Source organism: Cherax quadricarinatus, chromosome 66 (genome assembly GCF_038502225.1).
Source record: "Cherax quadricarinatus isolate ZL_2023a chromosome 66, ASM3850222v1, whole genome shotgun sequence".
Taxonomy (NCBI): Eukaryota; Metazoa; Arthropoda; class Malacostraca; order Decapoda; family Parastacidae; genus Cherax; species Cherax quadricarinatus.
Window position 1 is genome coordinate 5,177,246 of NC_091357.1, and position 19,069 is coordinate 5,196,314.

Genomic DNA, 19,069 nt, shown 5'->3' on the forward strand with positions numbered 1-19,069 from the left:
TGTAGTCCTTGTACTGCTGGTAATAAGATATTCGAAATTACGATTAGTGTCATGCATGCAACCGTGATGAAAATATTAAAATAGCGAAGTGCTGAACTATGTCTCCACAAGACAGCTGACATAGGGGCTACAGGAAACCTGAGGGAAATGTCAGTGTTTACTAAAGTGCTGGTGGAGCTGCACGCTCAAAAGTACTCTCATTTTTTTTATAATTTTTTGAAGTACATTTAATGTTCTGATTGTTCATTATGTTCGACAAATTACCACATTAGTGAGCACATGGCCTTCTTTAAGTGCTTAGTGTGATACGAACCATGTTTGACTATTAACTAGTGGTTTTAAGTTGACTCGCTGTGTCAAGGTTTAACTTGACACGAGGCTACACTCCTGTGACTACAGAAATGTAAGTGTAGCTTTTATTTGTTAATGTGTTTTTTTTTTATTGCATCGTATAGACATGTATCATTTTTCTGTATATTTATAAAAGCATGTTCGAGTGTTAAGGAAGACACACCGAGCCTATGTATACTGGCTCCCTCACTCGTGTTAGTGTGACTGAAATGCTTGAAGTTGGACCGAAACGTTCTTCATAAGCTTTTCTCACCCCTTTGTGCGGGTTGTTTGTGTTCCAGTCACGGTATTGTGCCTTTTTGTTCTTCAGCAGAATAAACTTTTATTTGGACAACGGTTCGCTTCGTACAGCTTCAACAAGTCCTGACTTGATAATGCTTCAGAGCGAAATGTTGTCCCAATATAAGTTTGTTCTGCTAATTGTTTCTTTTCTTCATTGTTATCGTCAGCATGTCATAATAATCCAAACTCAGTGTTACGTGTCTATTAGAATAATGTACATAATATATCTGTTATAATGGTAACCATGATTTTTAAATGGGTGGGCCGGCAAGCCTGCGGAAGGCCTCTGTCAGGTGACCAAAAGCTCCAGCTGCTGGTCATCATATGACTAAGACCCACTTCAGGAAACACGCCGTGTTTCCTGACAAACCTTATCTAACCTATAATGTACGAGTTTATGTTCATCTAAACGTCAACAATTAGTAAAACCTGGAAGTTACCTGTAGAGAGTTTCGGGGGTCAACGCCCCCGCGGCCCGGTCTGAGACCAGGCCTCGTGGTGGATCAGGGTCTGATCAACCAGGCTGTTACTGCTGGCCTGTCCAGCGCCTTCTTGAAGACACAGGGGTCTATTTGTAATCCCCCTTATGTATGCTGGGAGGAGCTGAACAGTCTTGGGCCCCTGATACTTATTGTGTTGTCTCAGTGTATTCGTGGTCCCCCTGATTTTCATTGAGGGAATATTGCATCTCGTGCCGAGTCTTTTGCGTTCGTAGGATGTGATTTTCGTGTGCAAGTTGGGTACTAATCCGTCAAGGATTTTCCAGGTGTATGTTATCATGTATCTTACTCGCCTGCCTTCCAGTGAATACAAATCAAGGGACTTCAACAGTTCCCAGTAATTTAGGTGCTTTATCGTACTTATACGTGCCGTGAAATTTCTCTGTACATTTCCAGGTCAACAATTTCGCCTGCCTTGGAGGGGGCAGTTAGTATACAGTAGTATTCCAGCCTAGAGAAAACAAACGATTTGAAGAAGAGAATCATCATGGGCTTTTGCCTCCCTAGTTTTGAAGGTTCTCATTATCCATCCTATCATTTTTCTAGCACTGACGTTATCACTCCCAAATCTTTCACATTAGGTTACAGTAGTCAAATGTAATTTATATAATTTATGTATTATAAATCTGCCAATTCTGCCAGAATGGTTCCTAAGATAAGTTATTCACCAGTAATATCGAATAAATTACCCTGGACACATCTGTTAATATTCTATAAATAAAAACCACGCTTAAAAAAAATGAGGCTGAAATTGCTTTGAAGTGAAACTAACGCAGCGACCTTACCTAACCTTGCTAAAATTTATTTTTCAGAATATCGCTTTGGTTTTCTGATCTGTTCAAGAATTTTTATACCTATAATTGTTTTTCCATCAAAGGTCTTCTGATCATTTACAAATAAAACAGAGAGGTGAAGTTTTATATTTTTTTTTTGTACTGATTTGATAATTTATAAGAGTGCAAAAAATAGAAATGAATTTGCAGGATCAGTGTTGAAATCTTTTGAAATATTCTGCTGGATGCATTTAAAAATTAACACGACTGATTTAAAATATAATGAAGAGAACTCCCGCCTTCATATCATCCCTCCTGGGTTATCTGCCGCATTTTCTGAGGGGTGGAAAAAGCTTGCATGATAAAGGGTTGGCAGCTTTATAGGATAGTGAGGGTAGACAGCTTTCCATTATAGTGAAGGTCAACAGCTTTACAGGATAGTAAGGGTCGACAGCTTTACATGATAGTAAGGGTCGACAGCTTTACATGATAGTAAGGGTCGACAGCTTTACAGGATAGTAAGGGTCGACAACTTTACAGGATAGTAAGGGTCGACAACTTTACAGGATAGTAAGGGTCGACAACTTTACAGGATAGTAAGGATCGACAACTTTACAGGATAGTAAAGGTCGACAGCTTTACAGGATAGTAAGGGTCGACAGCTTTCCATTATAGTGAAGGTCGACACCTTTACGTGATATTGAGGGTCGACAGCTTTAGAGGATACTAAGGGTCGACAGCTTTACAGGATAATAAAGGTCGACAATTTTAGAGGATAGTAAGGGTCGATAGCTTTACAGTATAGTAAGGGTCAGCAGTTTTACAGTGAGGAGTCAACATCTTTAGAAGATAATGAGGGTCGACAGCTTTACAAGACAGTGATGCTTGGCAGCTTTACAGATAGTGAGGTTGGCAGATTTACAGGTTAGTGAGGTTCGGCAGCTTTATGAATCAGTGTAACAACAGAGCGCACAGAAAAACAAGAAAACCCATGTAGTGCAAATTACCTAAAAGCAAAACTTTTCATCCGTTAGGTAAAATATATTTCGTAAAAAAGCAAACATTTCTTATATAATATTTTGTGTTTAGAGCAAAGCTGCATTCTTGCTGACAAAAACAAAAAAGTCAGAAATAGCTTACTCGCCTGGAGTTTCGCGTCCCAGAGCCTCACATTTTTCTCAGTTTTCTTAATTTTAGTTTTTATCTCTGATGTTTGTAAAAGAGAGGAAAAAAATTATAGTCGCTGTTTAAAGAGGTTCGCAGAGGTGGAAAATTAGTGGCATATAGCAAAAATGTCTCGTACCGGGCCGCGGGGGCGTTGACCCCCGGAACTCTCTCCAGGTAAACTCCAGGTACTCCAGGTACTGGTAGTAATGTGTCGAAGCCTGAAGGATTAATTTTTGCATTTTAGTAAACAAAAAACAGAATACAATTAAGTGAAATTAAATTATTTAGTTACATTGATGTGTAGCTCAGCGGAAGAAGTGTTCGCTCACAACAAAAGGGGCCCGGGTTCGATTTGCAAGTGGAGCAAGACGTATGGGTAAAGAATAAAGAGGCACAATACCGTGACTAGAGCAGTACACAAATAACCCACACATTGAAGACTGAAACTTATGACTAAGTTTTGGTCCCACTTGGACCATTAACTAGTCACAAGCGCGAAGGGAAGGGAGCCAGAATATATACGTATGGATATTCGTTTCATATGCCGTTGATGGGTTAGGAGAGTTCTACTCCCACAGCCCTGCCCTGGGCCCGGTTTGTCTGGTGCTTGCCTGGTGGCTCGCTGGCCCTCATATCCATCACAGCCTGGTTGATCTGGCACTTGGCAGAGGTCCTTGTCGAGTTTCCTCTTCTACACGTATTCCAGCAGTGTTTCTGATCTCTTCTGTAAAGTTTTAAAAAGTCTGGGTAGGCTATTTTGAAGGATGTTAAGAACGTAATCCAAGTGAAGCAAATAAGGGCGAAACATTTCGATTTCGTCTTCACTTGCTGCGTAGGCGAAAAGTTTCGTCTGTAATGATACCTCTGTGTTGCACTTGTCTTACCCATTAAAGTGTCGGCATTGTATACCATTTTAATGTGTGGTCTGTAAGACTATGATGATTATGGCAAGGAGGGAGGTATTTGGGAAAAATGAGTTACCAGTGAAATTTTATTTAACTTCTGAGGGTTAATTTTATTTAACTCCTGACGGTTATGAATAAAGGGACACACTGAGCCCTCAGCAGGTGCCATTAGTGGCAACCCTCATCCTGAAGGGTAAGGAACAGGCTAGAGAGTTACTAGACCATTGCTTTATTAAGTGTAGATTATGATGTCATGGCTAAGATTTTATGGGACAGCAAGATAGCAGTGGTGAGAAGGGTCCATCAACAAGGACAATATGGGGTACCAGGAAGATTTTGGCTGGAAATTCTATTATGGGTGATTTCTGTATATATGTCTTGATGGGAATGCTGAGTGTGGTATTCCTGCAGCAGGGTTTCGGTGAACTAGAGGAACAGGTGGGAACTGTAGAGGGAGTGATGAATCGGGTTATAATATGAGAGCTTGAGAAGATGCGATTTTTTTAGATTTTGCCACCGAAGTGGCTAGTTTGTGCACCCCATACCCATCACGTGAACGGTAGTGCAAGAACATATGATAAGAACATAAGAAAGAAGGAACACTGCACCAGGCCTACTGGCCCATGCGAGGCAGGTCCAAGTCTCCTACCGGCTTAAGCTAATGCCCCAACCTAGTCAGGTCAGGCCTAGGAACTAGGCCCCAAAAGGGTTAACAGGAGCACATCTGGATTTATATCTACAGCTCACTTATGTTACACGCAAATTTAGGAAACTTTCTTAATATATCTGGTATCTTGTTTTCATTAATAACATATGTTGATATGTTAAATGGGTTATTATACTGTCTATAATAATCCTCAATAAGTGGACAGTTAAGCACATAGTGTCAAGATAGTGACCGAAGGACTGGCCACACTCTGCATTTGGCTTGATCATTTCTCTCCTCCCAAACTGCCAGAAGTACTTGTAACCAAGCCTAAGCCTGGCCACTACAACATAAGTCAGTCTGTTCACACTGCAAGCTGCTCCTTGAACGTACTTATCTACATTCATGTTATAATAGGTTATAGATCTACTCAGGCATTCCTATAACATTCACTTCCATTATTTACTTTTCTCCTAATTATTCTTAATGCTAGACAAAGATATACTAAAGTTATATTCTACATTATCCTTCAGGGTATTTTTCTTGGCTAACATCAACTTCATCATGAAGGACTCTATGACAAATGTACATTAATTCCCTTTTCCCGGATTTTTTAGTGTCTATACCTGGCTTCTCCAATGAACATGTTGGTCATTATGTGAGTCAAGATCTTTGTGATGACAGAATCTGTAATGATAATAAGAGTCAAGCTCAGTGTCATAAGTTAGCTTTAATAATAATAATAAGTTTTTTCTTTGTAAAGGTTACAATGTGTAATTACAATTTTTATTTGCTAAGTACAAAGATAGCCACTATCATGTCGAGGCATTTCCGAGGCATCATCAGGATGGCAAACAATTCATTTTGCGGTGTAGACGCCCAGTTGTTAATTCTTATACTTAACAAAGTTCCTATCGTTTTTCACTAGGGAGGTGGCAACAAGAACAGACGCATCCCTACCAGTAGACTCCTGGTTAGATTCATCGGTTGGAAGTGCGGCTGAAATGTAAAAGGAGTTGAGGTACGTTTTCCATGTTTCGCAGATTTTGTTTTCATGTTTTCAGACCTTTTTTTTTTTTTTTCCTTTTTAGGATGGTGAAGACTTGGGTGGCAAGAGGTCCCTTGCTAGTCGGGGACAGTCATCTAAAGGGATGATGTGTTTCTTAACGAGTGTTTAAGGTTAGATGAGTTAGTGAATTACAAGACGTGGTTAGAACGTACGAGGTGGTGGCAGTTGCCGATAAATTAATAAGGCAAATAAAAAAATCGTGGGGCTGGGTGAACGGGAAAGTATAAAAGAATGGTAAGTCCCAATTGGTCTTGAAGGAGACAGGGCCGTTGAAGATATGTAGCATTCGGTATGATAGTAACAGGGAACTGGTGCGGGAAATTAATTGCGAGCAGGTTCGAGATGGTATCGTTAAGTACCTAGAGTTTTCACGGCTACGTCATCTGAAGCTTCAACAAAAAGGTAATTCTTGTGAATAACTTGTTGCATATTTTTTTTATGTCAAAGGTATATCCTTTGACGGTCTAGGTGGTAAGACAGATTTACTTAGTGATGTTTAGATTTCCGTGGAAGATGCGGTGTGAATATCTAAAAAGGGAGGCTGTGATGCTGCCCACGAGGGAACGGGGGCTGGGGCTGGAGTTGTTAAATTGGCGGAGGTGGACGTTATGTGTACACGTAAAGAGGTTGCTAGTTCATATGGGAACCTTTAAGAACAATTGGCTAAGGATAGTATATGGAAAATTGTGTGGAATTTAATGGGTCTGGAGTTTGAAGACTGCTGTTACTGAGGGAGCTTCTGATGCTACAAAATCCTAGGAAGGAAACAGGAGGTTATGTAGGGAGCGAGGCGGTCTCTGGAGGAGTTAGATCCATTGTATGACTGGAGGTTTAAAAAGACACGTGAGTAAACACTGGGACATTAGGAAACATTTCGGTCCTGGGACCTTGATCACTTCGTTTTCTAATTAATGTCATAGTGTTTGCTCACGTGTCTTTTTAAACTAATTTGTCGGTATTAATTACCAAGGTTTACACCATGACTGGAGGGAAATATGAAAATGTTTCACCAATGAGTAATTCTCCAGTGACCAGGGAAATAATGTGAAAGTTTCTACATGGCATTTTGTCAGCGAGAGCTGTGCTCCTGTCCAGGAAAGCCATAGCCTCGGCGGAATTCCTTATGTATGGGAAGAAGGATACGGCATAGCCTGCCTTGTAATTTTGTGACACATTCAGTTTGATTACGTATATGAATGTCCCAGAGGAAGTGTCTATGCCTCTTTTTTTGTTTGCCTTTGCTGTCAATGTATCTTGAAGTATTTCGAGAGTATTATTTAAATGACTTAGAAAATTGACAAGTAGATGGAAAAGAGACTTGGGCAACACTTGGGTGTCCGTAATGTGGAAATTTTTTCGCCAACCAATGTCTTTTACCAATAAAGTATAGAGAACAACGGTGGTAGTTGTGAAGTGGAAGTTGGAGGTTAGGTTAGGTAAGGTTCGTCAGGAAAAAAGACAAGTGTCTCCTGACACAGGTCTTAGATGATGACCCGCCGTTGAAGCATTTGGTCATCTCACTGAGGCCTTCCGCTGGCTTACCGTTCCACCCCTTTAAAAAATTATGCAAACAGATCCGTTCCTTTCCCAAGAGATGATGTGTACAGTCAATCAGCCGTAATAAAAGTTCAACATGTGTACATGGAAGGGGGGGCGGCTTATGTAATGAATACAGGAAATTAAATTTCCCGTGCATTGTACATGTAAATTATATCCTTTAGCTCATATTCTTTTTCCTTTGAATCATTAAACAAATAGTATTTATTAACCATTTAGTAATTATTAATTATTGATTTTTTAAAGCTGAAACTGTTACTTTATTGTGCACCTCGTATCTATCCTGTGAATGGTAGTTGCTAGTTTGTGCACCCTATTGCATCCTGTGAACAGTAGTGGCAGTACCTGTTATATACTGTAATACCTGTTGTATGCTGTAATACCTGTTGTATGCTGTAATACCTGTTGTATGCTGTAATACCTGTTGTATACTGTAATACCTGTTGTATACTATAATACCTGTTGTATACTATAATACCTGTTATATACTGTAATACCTGTTGTATGCTGTAATACCTGTTGTATACTATAATACCTGTTGTATACTGTAATACCTGTTGTATACTGTAATACCTGTTGTATACTGTAATACCTGTTGTATACTGTAATACCTGTTGTATACTGTAATACCTGTTGTATACTGTAATACCTGTTGTATACTGTAATACCTGTTGTATACTGTAATACCTGTTGTATACTATAATACCTGTTGTATACTATAATACCTGTTGTATACTGTAATACCTGTTGTATACTGTAATACCTGTTGTATACTATAATACCTGTTGTATACTATAATACCTGTTGTATACTATAATACCTGTTGTATACTATAATACCTGTTGTATACTGTAATACCTGTTGTATACTATAATACCTGTTGTATACTGTAATACCTGTTGTATACTGTAATACCTGTTGTATACTATAATACCTGTTGTATACTATAATACCTGTTCAATACATTTATTATATACTTATATACCATATTTATTATCTCCGAATTTTTTCTCCGTTATAACTGCTATATATGTGCTCGCATAATTGTGGTTGCAGGGGTCGATTCATAGCTCCTGGCCCCGCCTCTTCACTGGTTGCTACTAGGTCCACACACTCCCTGCTACATGAGCTTTATCATACTTTTTCTTAAAGCTGTGTATGGATCTTGCCTCCACTACATCACTCCGGACTATTCCACTTCCTGATAACTCTGTGACTGAAGAAATACTTCCTAACATCCTTGTGACTCGTCTGAATCTTCAACTTCCAATTATGATCCCCTCTTGTTGCTGTGTCAAATCTCTGGAACATCCTGTCTCTGTCCACTGTGTCAGTTCCTCTCAGTATAAGTCGTTATCATGTTGGCCCTCTCTCTCCTGTCCTCCAGTGTTGTCAGGTCGATTTTCCTTACCCTCTCCTCGTAGGACATGCCCCTTACCACCGGGAGCAGTCTCGTTGTAAACTTTATCTAATTTCTTGACGCGCTTGACCAGGTATGAGTTCCAAACTGGTGCTGCATACTCCAGTATGGGCCTGACGTACACTGTGTACAGAGCCCTGAACAATTATTTACTGAGGTATAGGAACGTTATTCTTAGGTTTATTAGTCGCCCATATGTTGCAGCACTTGGTTGATGTCACCCCAGGAGATGTGCTCGGTATTATGCTCACCCCAAGATCCTTTTCCTTAAGTGAGGTTTGCAGTGTTTGGCCCCGTAGACTGTACTCTGTCTGCGGTCTTCTTTGACCTTCCCCAATCTTCATGACTTTGCACTTGATGGGGTTAAACTCCAGAAGTCAAATATAGACTGGGCATGCAGCCTGTCCAGATTCCTTTGTAGTTCTACCTGATCCTCATCAACTTATATTCTCCGCACTAGCCTCACGTCGTCTGCAAACTGGGACACCTTTGGCTCTGTCTCCTCAGTCATGTCATTCACGTATACCAGAAACAGCACTGGCCCTAGGACTGACCCGTGCGTGTATGTCTCTCTCGTGCCGAATACGTAAAACTTGCGATTTTGGCTTAAATAGCAGCGATCTCCTTGCCGAATAAGGCAAGTGGAAATTTGTGTATGCAATAATTTCGCAAAAATAATTCTGAACCTAACGAAAAGAATATATTTCATTGTGTGTGTGTTTTTTTTTATAAAATTATTGTAAACTTATCCAGTACGCTGAGGTCAGTCGAGTACGCTGAGGTCGGTGGTCACGTGTGGTCATACCTGCCTAAGCTCTTGGGAGTTAGCGTGGGCTGTTACCAAGCACCATGGCTTGTTGTAGTGTTTTAGAATCTCAGGTTCAAGTGTTGAAGAAGGAGATTCTACTTCTTCAGGAGGAAAATGGGAGGCTGAAGCTTCGCATAGATGAGTTTGGGAGTGAGTGTGAGAAGGATTTAGCTGGTAAGGAGGAAATGGTCACCAGCAGTGATAGTGGCAGCCGCTTAAAGTGGCAAATGGCTCACAGTTCAGGAAGAAGGAAGATGAGGAGAGTTAATAGAGAAGATGTGAAGGTAGGAAATCGATTCTCTGTTCTCCAAGACGAGTGTACTTCAGTGGTTAGTGAGGTTGAAGGTACCACTGATTCCCCTGCTAATCAAGGTATGAATATTTTAATAGTAGGCGATTCTCAGGTAAGATATATGGACCGTGCATTTTGTAACAGAGACAGAAAGGTCAGACAGTGTGCCTTACTGGACCTGGTGTTGGTGACATAGTCAGCAGGTTGGATAATATTATGGCAGGTAATGGGAAAAAGCCCATTATCTGTCATAGTGCTGGGGGTAATGACATTGGGAAGGGCAGGAGAGAGGAGCTGCTGGATAAGTACAAGTCAGCCATAGAAGTAGTTAACTCTAAGGGAGGGATCCCAGTCATATGTAGCATCTTGCCTAGAAAGGGAGTGGGCAATGAATGGATGTCTAGGGCAATTGGTATAAATTGCTGGCTAGACAGGTACTGCAAGGAACTTGCAATCCCATTCATTGATAACTGGGACCTATTCTTTGGCAAACGTGATATGTATGCAAGGGATAGGGTTCATCTCTCTGGGGGATGGAGTGGTTGCATTAGCCAATTCGATTGAGAGGGTAACTGATGACTTGTCTAGGAATTTAAACTGATAGATTATAGAGGTATGGGTGTTTGTGGGAAACACTCAGGCTGCAGCATTAGGGTTAAAAACAGCAGTTATTACCGGGATACCTCAGGGATATGTTTAAAAGACAATGTTAAAAATAAAGTTGCTAGTAATGGCAAATCAATTGATCAACAAAGAGAGATAGTAGAGGGCAACGAGTGACTAGCTCCCTTAAGGTTTACTATACAAATAGTAGGAGTCTAAGAAATAAGATAGATGAGCTAAGATTACTTGCAAGTGAAGGTAATACAGATATTGGTATAACAGAGACCTGGTTCAACCTGAAAGATAGAGAAATGCCTTCTGAATGCAACATACAGGATTATAAACTATTCCATACTGATAGGGTCAACAGGAAGGGTGGTGGAGTGGCGATGTCAGAGAAAATTTAAATTGTTGTCTTAGACATGGTATAAGATTGGAAACATCGAACACATTATCTGTTTGGCTACAGTTTCTCGAGGGACGTGACAAATTAATTTTGGGTGATTTATAGGCCCCCAGACCTTGATAGGGAGTGCAGTAAGCTGTTATGGGACGAAATTCATAAGGCATCTAGATATGAAAATGTTGTGATAATGGGAGATTTTAAGTTTAGACAAATTGATTGGAACAATATGACAGGAAATCTTGAGTCTAGTGACTTTCTTGATACGGTTCAGGATTGCTTTTTAGAACAGGTTGTGACAGCACCAACTAGAGGAAACAATCTGCTTGACTTGGTTCTTACCAACAAAGATTCACTAATTAATAATCTTGAGGTTAATGATGAGCTTGGGGAAAGTGATCACAAATCACAGTGTCAATATATCATGGAATTACCCAGATAACTGCAATCAAATCTCTGTCCCAGATTTTCACTTGGCCGACTTCATGGGACTGAAAAATTACCTGGGTGGGCTAAATTGGGATGTCCTGACTATGGGTCAGGTAGGTGATCTTGGTTGCCAATATGACGTTTTTCAGAGCATAGTTCTAGCTGCCCAGACAACTTTTGTTCCGAGTAAGGAAATTAGATCTAACAAAAATGATCCCAAATGGATGAACAATAGATTAAAACATCTCATTGGTCAAAAGAGAGGCATATATAGGCGTATCAAAAGAGGGGATGGGCAGTTAAGAAATCAGTATATTCAATTAAAGAGAGAAATAAAGAAAGGAATAAGAAAAGCAAAAAGGGATTGAGGCTAAGGTCGCAAGGGATTCAAAGACTAAACCGAAAGGGCTCTTTCAGGTATACAGAATTAAGATTAGGGACAAGACTGGCCCACTTAAGAGTAACTCTGGTCAGATCACTGACAGTGATAAGGATATGTGTGAAATTCTCAATACCTACTTCCTCTCAGTTTTCACCCAGGAAAATGCTAGCGATATTCCTGAAATAATAGATTATGTAGAACAGGATGATGATAAACCATGCACGATTGCGGTAACTAGTGACATGGTCCTCAGACAGATAGAGAAACTAAAACCTAACAAATCCCCAGGTCCTGATGAACTGTTTGCAAGGGTGTTAAAGGAATGTAAAGAGGAGCTTAGTATACCTTTGGCTAATCTTTTAAACATATCACTACAAACTGGCATAGTGCCTGATAAGTGGAAAATGGCAAATGTAATACCTATTTACAAGGCAGGTGACAGGTCCTTGGCTTCGAACTATAGACCAATAAACCTTACCTCCATAGTGGGAAAATTTATGGAATCAATAATTGCCGAAGCAATTCGTTGCCATCTTGATAGGCATAGATTGATTAATGAATCTCAACACGGTTTTACAAAGGGGCGTTCCTGTCTTACGAATTTACTAACTTTTTTCACTAAGGTGTTTGAGGAGGTAGATCATGGTAATGAATATGATATTGTGTATATAGACTTCAGTAAGGCTTTCGATAGAGTTCCACACCAGAGGCTATTGATGAAACAAGGCACACGGAATAGGAGGAGAAATTTTTTCCTGGGTAGAGGCATGGCTGACAAATAGGCAGCAGAGAGTTTGCATAAATGGGGAGAAATCAGAATGGGGGCACGTCACAAGCGGTGTTCCTCAGGGGTCAGTGCTGGGCCCATTGTTGTTCACAATTTACATAAACGACATAGATGAGGGAATAAATAGTGACGTAAGCAAATTTGCTGATGTCACCAAAATAGACCGTCCAATTCATTCTAATGAGGACACTAGAGCACTCCAGAATGATTTGAATAGACTGATACAATGGTCGGAAAAGTGGCAGATGCAGTTTAATATTGACAAATGCAAAGTTCTAAATGTTGGACAGGTAAATAACCATGCCACGTATAAACTAAATAATGTAGATCTTAATACTACTGATTGCGAAAAGGATTTAGGAGTTCTGGTTAGCAGTAATCTAAAACCAAGACAACAGTGCATTAGTGTTCGCTATAAAGCTAACAGAATTCTTGGCTTCATATCTAGAAGTATAAATAATAGAAGTCCTCAGTACACAGCTCTGTATATCCATGGTTAGACCTTATTTAGACTATGCTGCTCAGTTCCGGTCACCGTATTACAGAATGGATATAAATGCTCTGGAAAACGAACAGAGGAGGATGACAAAGATGATCCCATGTATCAGAAATCTTCCCTATGAGGATAGACTGAGGGCCTTGAATCTGCACTCTAGAAAGGCGTAGAATTAGGGATGATATGATCGAGGTGTATAAATGGAAAACAGGAATTAATAAAGGGGATGTAAATAGCGTGCTGAAAGATGAAAATAAATGGTATAAAATACCGACACAATGGAAACATAAACACATATGCAGTTTAATGTGATCCTTTATTGACAACGTTTCGCCCACACAGTGGACTTTTTCAAGTCTCAACGTTTCGCCCACTGTGTGGGCGAAACGTTGTCAATAAAGGATCACCTTAAACTGCGTGCTGAAAATTTCCAGCCAAGACAGGACTCGCAGCAATGGTTTCAGGTTAGAAAAATTCAGATTCAGGAAGGATATAGGAAAGCACTGGTTTGGTAATAGAGTTGTGGATGAGTGGAACAAACTCCCGAGTACAGTTATTTAGGCTAAAACGTTGTGTAGTTTAAAAAATAGGTTAGATAAGTGCATGGGTGGGTGTGAGTTGGACCTGACTAGCTTGTGCTGCAGGGTCTGGTGCCTTGCTCCTTCCTTGAGTGGAGGTGACCAGACTGGGTGGGTCATTGGGCTAATCGGGGGGGGGTTAATTGGGCTAATCCGGGGGGAGAGACATGGACCTGCTCCGCATGGGTCAGTAGGCCTGTAGCAGTGTTCCTTTCTTATGTTCTTATTTAGTTGGATTAGACTAAATTAAATTGCGCTTGTTATAATAAGGTTAGGTAAGTTTTTCAAGGTTGTTTTAGTTCAAAATTATTAATTTTTACATTAACATAAATGAAAAAATGTATCTTTAAACGTATAAGAGAAAATTTTAGAAATGACTTAATATTAAATGAGTTCTTGCTGATTGACCGGTTTTACCTATTCGGCACGACATATGTTTCCAGAAAAGAGATACCCTAATGTTGCATAAGTTTCATTTATCAACTAGACGGTTTTGTAAACCATTTATTCACATCCAGTAATCTTGGTACAGCGTTCTTCAATACTGGCGAGTCACGTGACAGCAGCTGCCGAGAGAGGCAATATCCTGCAGGCTAAGAGTCAGAATATGCTGAGACTGCTGGAATTTCGAGGGCCTCCTCCATACACCTTCGATTGCGTAAAAAACCTTTCCGGGTGATTAACCTGGCCTTATTACACTTCATAAAGCGTCCAGCATCATCACTGTGTTGGACACGGTCTTTTACAGTCGTCACGGTCAAAAGTCCTGCCACTCACCAGGATGCACGAGTATATACGCTGATGTGCATATGCACTGGATTTACCCTAATCCTTATTTTAGCGATTAAAGATTTTTGGTAAAGATATGTTGGCGGTGGTCACAGTGACCCACGCGCCACCGATGTACTTGATCTGATCCTTAGAAAACTAACCGTTCAGAGCTGTGTAGATTATTACGTCTTCACCCAAAGGGGTGTACGTTTTTGCCCCTTGTGGATGAAGTGTGTTCTTGTGAAATGCTACAACTCGTATACTGTGTCAATATCGTCACACCTTCTCCAACACACCTTCCTCCTCCCCTCCCATCCTCCCCTCCTCCCCTCCCGTCCTCCTTGAAAGAAACCTCCATTCTCCTTGAGAGGAACCCCCATCTTCCTTGAAAGGGGCCTCCATTCTCCTTTTGAGGAACCCTCCTCCTCCTTGAAAGGAACCCCCTCCTTGAAAGGAGCCCCCCTCCTCCTTGGAAGGAGCCCCCCTCCTCCTTGAAAGGAACCCCCCTCCTCCTTGAAAGGAACCCCCCCTCCTTGAAAGGAACCCCCCCTCCTTGAAAGGAACCCCCCTCCTTGAAAGGAACCCCCCTCCTTGAAAGGAACCCCCCCTCCTTGAAAGGAACCCCCTCCTTGAAAGGAACCCCCCTCCGTGAAAGGAACCCCCCTCCTGGAAAGGAACCCCCCCTCCTTGAAAGGAACCCCCCTCCTTGAAAGGAACCCCCCTCCTCCTTGAAAGGAGCCCCCCTCCTCCTTGAAAGGAGCCCCCATCCTCCTTGAAAGGAACCCCCCTCCTCCTTGAAAGGAACCCCCCTCCTTGAAAGGAACCCCCCCTCCTTGAAAGGAACCCCCCTCCTTGAAAGGAACCCCCCTCCTTGAAAGGAACCCCCTCCTTGAAAGTAACCCCCCTCCTTGAAAGGAACCCCCCTCCTTGAAAGGAACCCCCCTCCTTGAAAGGAACCCCCCCTCCTTGAAAGGAACCCCCCTCCTTGAAAGGAACTCCCCTCCTTGAAAGGAACCCCCCCTCCTTGAAAGGAACCCCCCCTCCTTGAAAGGAACCCCCCTCCTTGAAAGGAACCCCCCTCCTTGAAAGGAACCCCCCTCCTTGAAAGGAACCCCCCCTCCTTGAAAGGAACCCCCCCTCCTTGAAAGGAACCCCCCTCCTTGAAAGGAACCCCCCTCCTTGAAAGGAACCCCCCTCCTTGAAAGGAACCCCCCTCCTTGAAAGGAACCCCCCTCCTCCTTGAAAGGAGCCCCCCTCCTCCTTGAAAGGAGCCCCCATCCTCCTTGAAAGGAGCCCCCATCCTCCTTGAAAGGAACCCCCCTCCTTGAAAGGAACCCCCCCTCCTTGAAAGGAACCCCCCCTCCTTGAAAGGAACCCCCCTCCTTGAAAGGAACCCCCCTCCTTGAAAGGAACCCCCCTCCTTGAAAGGAACCCCCCCTCCTTGAAAGGAACCCCCCTCCTTGAAAGGAACCCCCCTCCTTGAAAGGAACCCCCCTCCTTGAAAGGAACCCCCCTCCTTGAAAGGAACCCCCCTCCTCCTTGAAAGGAGCCCCCCTCCTCCTTGAAAGGAGCCCCCATCCTCCTTGAAAGGAGCCCCCATCCTCCTTGAAAGGAACCCCCCTCCTTGAAAGGAACCCCCCCTCCTTGAAAGGAACCCCCCCTCCTTGAAAGGAACCCCCCTCCTTGAAAGGAACCCCCCTCCTTGAAAGGAACCCCCCTCCTTGAAAGGAACCCCCCCTCCTTGAAAGGAACCCCCCTCCTTGAAAGGAACCCCCCTCCTTGAAAGGAACCCCCCTCCTTGAAAGGAACCCCCCTCCTTGAAAGGAACCCCCCTCCTCCTTGAAAGGAGCCCCCCTCCTCCTTGAAAGGAGCCCCCATCCTCCTTGAAAGGAGCCCCCATCCTCCTTGAAAGGAACCCCCCTCCTTGAAAGGAACCCCCCCTCCTTGAAAGGAACCCCCCTCCTTGAAAGGAACCCCCCTCCTTGAAAGGAACCCCCCCTCCTTGAAAGGAACCCCCCTCCTTGAAAGGAACCCCCCTCCTTGAAAGGAACCCCCCTCCTTGAAAGGAACCCCCCCTCCTTGAAAGGAACCCCCCTCGAAAGGAACCCCCCTCCTTGAAAGGAACCCCCCTCCTTGAAAGGAACCCCCCCTCCTTGAAAGGAACCCCCCTCCTCCTTGAAAGGAACCCCCCTCCTTGAAAGGAACCCCCCCTCCTTGAAAGGAACCCCCCTCCTTGAAAGGAACCCCCCTCCTCCTTGAAAGGAACCCCCCTCCTTGAAAGGAACCCCCCCTCCTTGAAAGGAACCCCCCCTCCTTGAAAGGAACCCCCCTCCTTGAAAGGAACCCCCCTCCTTGAAAGGAACCCCCCTCCTTGAAAGGAACCCCCCTCCTTGAAAGGAACCCCCCCTCCTTGAAAGGAACCCCCCTCCTTGAAAGGAACCCCCCCTCCTTGAAAGGAACCCCCCTCCTCCTTGAAAGGAAAGTCGTAAAGAGTCATCAGAACATTCCTTGACAGGTACACGCGAGCACATTTCCCTCTTACTTTTCCCCGGTCGAGGAGTTTCGGCAATTAATACAACTTTTTGTCGGTGACTTTTACCCATCAGAATATATAGCGTATACTCAGAAGTGTGTATATCAGTATATACATCCAGAGATGTGTATAGCTCAGTATATGCACTTGAGAGCATTAGTTTCTGTTGTAGAGATTAGCCTTGAATGTTAGTGTACAGGTGATAATAACTCACGTGCATTCGATGGACTTAGAACCGAACACATTTTACTAGCCTAATGCCAGTCCGCTCATGGCGATCTCTTATAAACGATTTTTTTTTTTAATGAAGACATACTGATGAGCAGTTTAAATGTATTTCCTTTCCAAGCTGTGTACATAGCTTTTACATCCTCTGCGGATAAATTGCACCTAAAGGGGCTCATTTTTTTTTTTACCAATTATTTGTCTCGAGAGGGTCATGTACTTTTGTTAATTTTCTTTGACTTTAGTCACGTATGTACTAACTAGTACGGGATGGAAGATCCGTCTTCACGTATTTGTAGGAATTGTCCGTCTCCTACGATGTATGTCTCCCACTAACTTGTAGGACTTGTTGACTTGCTAACACGTATCTAAGACCAACTTATTGGAATTTTCTCTCTAACACGTATCTCACAGTAACTACTAGGACTTGACCTATTAAAACGTATCTCACACTTGTAGGAATTTTCCCTCTTACAGTGACTTCTAGGACTTGCTGACCTACTAACACGTATCTCCAACTAACTTGTAGGAATTGTTCACCTCCTAATACATACGTCTCACCCATATTGCTACTGAGGAATATTTCGCCAATATTTTGTAACTGCTCAAGTCGAATACATGTTTTCTATACAGGTGTTAATTTTTATGCACAACTGTTAATGTTTCATACACGACCATTCCTTCTGTACATAACTCATTTTTGTGCGCACTATTCTCTACACATTGTTCATTTTTATACTGTTAAGCTTATACTCAGCTGTTCCCCCTTTTTGCATACAACTGTTCCTTTTAGTGCACAACTTTGCATACAGTTGTTTCCTATTGTACACAGCTGTTTCCTTTTTGCATACAACTGCTTTTTTGCACACATTGTTTGTACACAACTGTTCCTTTTTTGTACACGGTTGTTTCATTTTTTCACACAACTGTTCCTTTTTCTACACAAATTGTTAGTACTCGACTGTTTTTTTTTTGTACACTTCCTTTTTTGTACACAAGCTGTTGCTTTTTGTACACTGCTCCTTTTTGTACACAACTGTTTCTGTATATTCTCAGCTTAGCGGCCATCCTGGGGTGTTTTTTTCCCCTCTCAAAGCTCATCAGCTGAACTCCAGCCAAACTGTGATCGAGTTTGGAAGTCAATTTCCTTTACAATCTAAAGTTCACCTCAGGATCACCTGCCCAACTGTTTTTGTTCTAAACCATTTTTGTTCCAAACCATTTTTGTCTAAACTACTGTTTTTTTTTTTTCCAAAATAATGTCTGAAATCATTTTCTCTATTTCTATTTTTTTTCCTAAACCATTTTATTCCAAGAGGTTTTGCTTTAAACCATTTTGTCTAAATCAGTTATCGAATAAGTTTCATCCGAATTATTTTTGTTTAAACTGGCCTTTGCAATACTCCGGCCTATTACATGGGATTGAATTTTGTGTGTATATTTGCTGATATAAAATGAATGAGAATAAAAAGGCACAATATCGTGACTGGAACAACAGTTAAATAACCCCCACGTAGGAGGATGAAACGTATAATTGTTTCGATCCGACTTGTACCATTTGTTAGTCACATAAGGATTTCAAGAAGAACTGGACATTGCATCATTGCATAAGGTTTGCAGTTACTTTTGGAGTTTGGTTGGAATTAATACAAGCTTGTGTGGGCTGGAGATGTGAAGAGTAAACCAGTAGCAGATTAGAGCGTGGGAGAGATGTGACTGGTATCAAAGAAAAGTTATACCTAGGTAAATATAACGCAAACAGTTGCGTCTGGAGTTTGGTTGGAATTAATGAAAACTCGTGTGGATTGGAGATGGGAAGATAAATCTAGATGCAGATTAGAACGTGAGAGAGATGTGGGTAAATATACCACAAGCTTGTCGCTGGAGGTACATACCAACCGCCTAATTTTCACGGTGTGTGGAAAGCTAGCAAACGTTCAGGTGTTTATACAGAATTTTGTGAGGCCAGTCATTGAATACGTGGAGGCACACCTGGTCAAGTTTGTGCCAAAGCTTGAAATGGTAAATAAAGGCTTGAAACTAGGCTACTCCCAGAACTGAGAGTAATACATGAAGAGATTGACCAACCTTT

General features: G+C 42.1%; 1 long non-coding RNA gene across 1 annotated transcript in view; it reads left to right on the forward strand.

The window, feature by feature from the left end:
• The first annotated feature begins 266 nt into the window (after positions 1 to 266).
• The window catches only part of LOC138854658 (uncharacterized), a 922,066-nt gene continuing 903,263 nt past the window's right edge, over positions 267 to 19,069 (forward strand). The window contains exons 1-2 of the long non-coding RNA XR_011393846.1: positions 267 to 403; positions 5,553 to 5,645. This is a non-coding gene — a long non-coding RNA (uncharacterized lncRNA). The remainder of the gene's footprint in view (positions 404 to 5,552; positions 5,646 to 19,069) is intronic.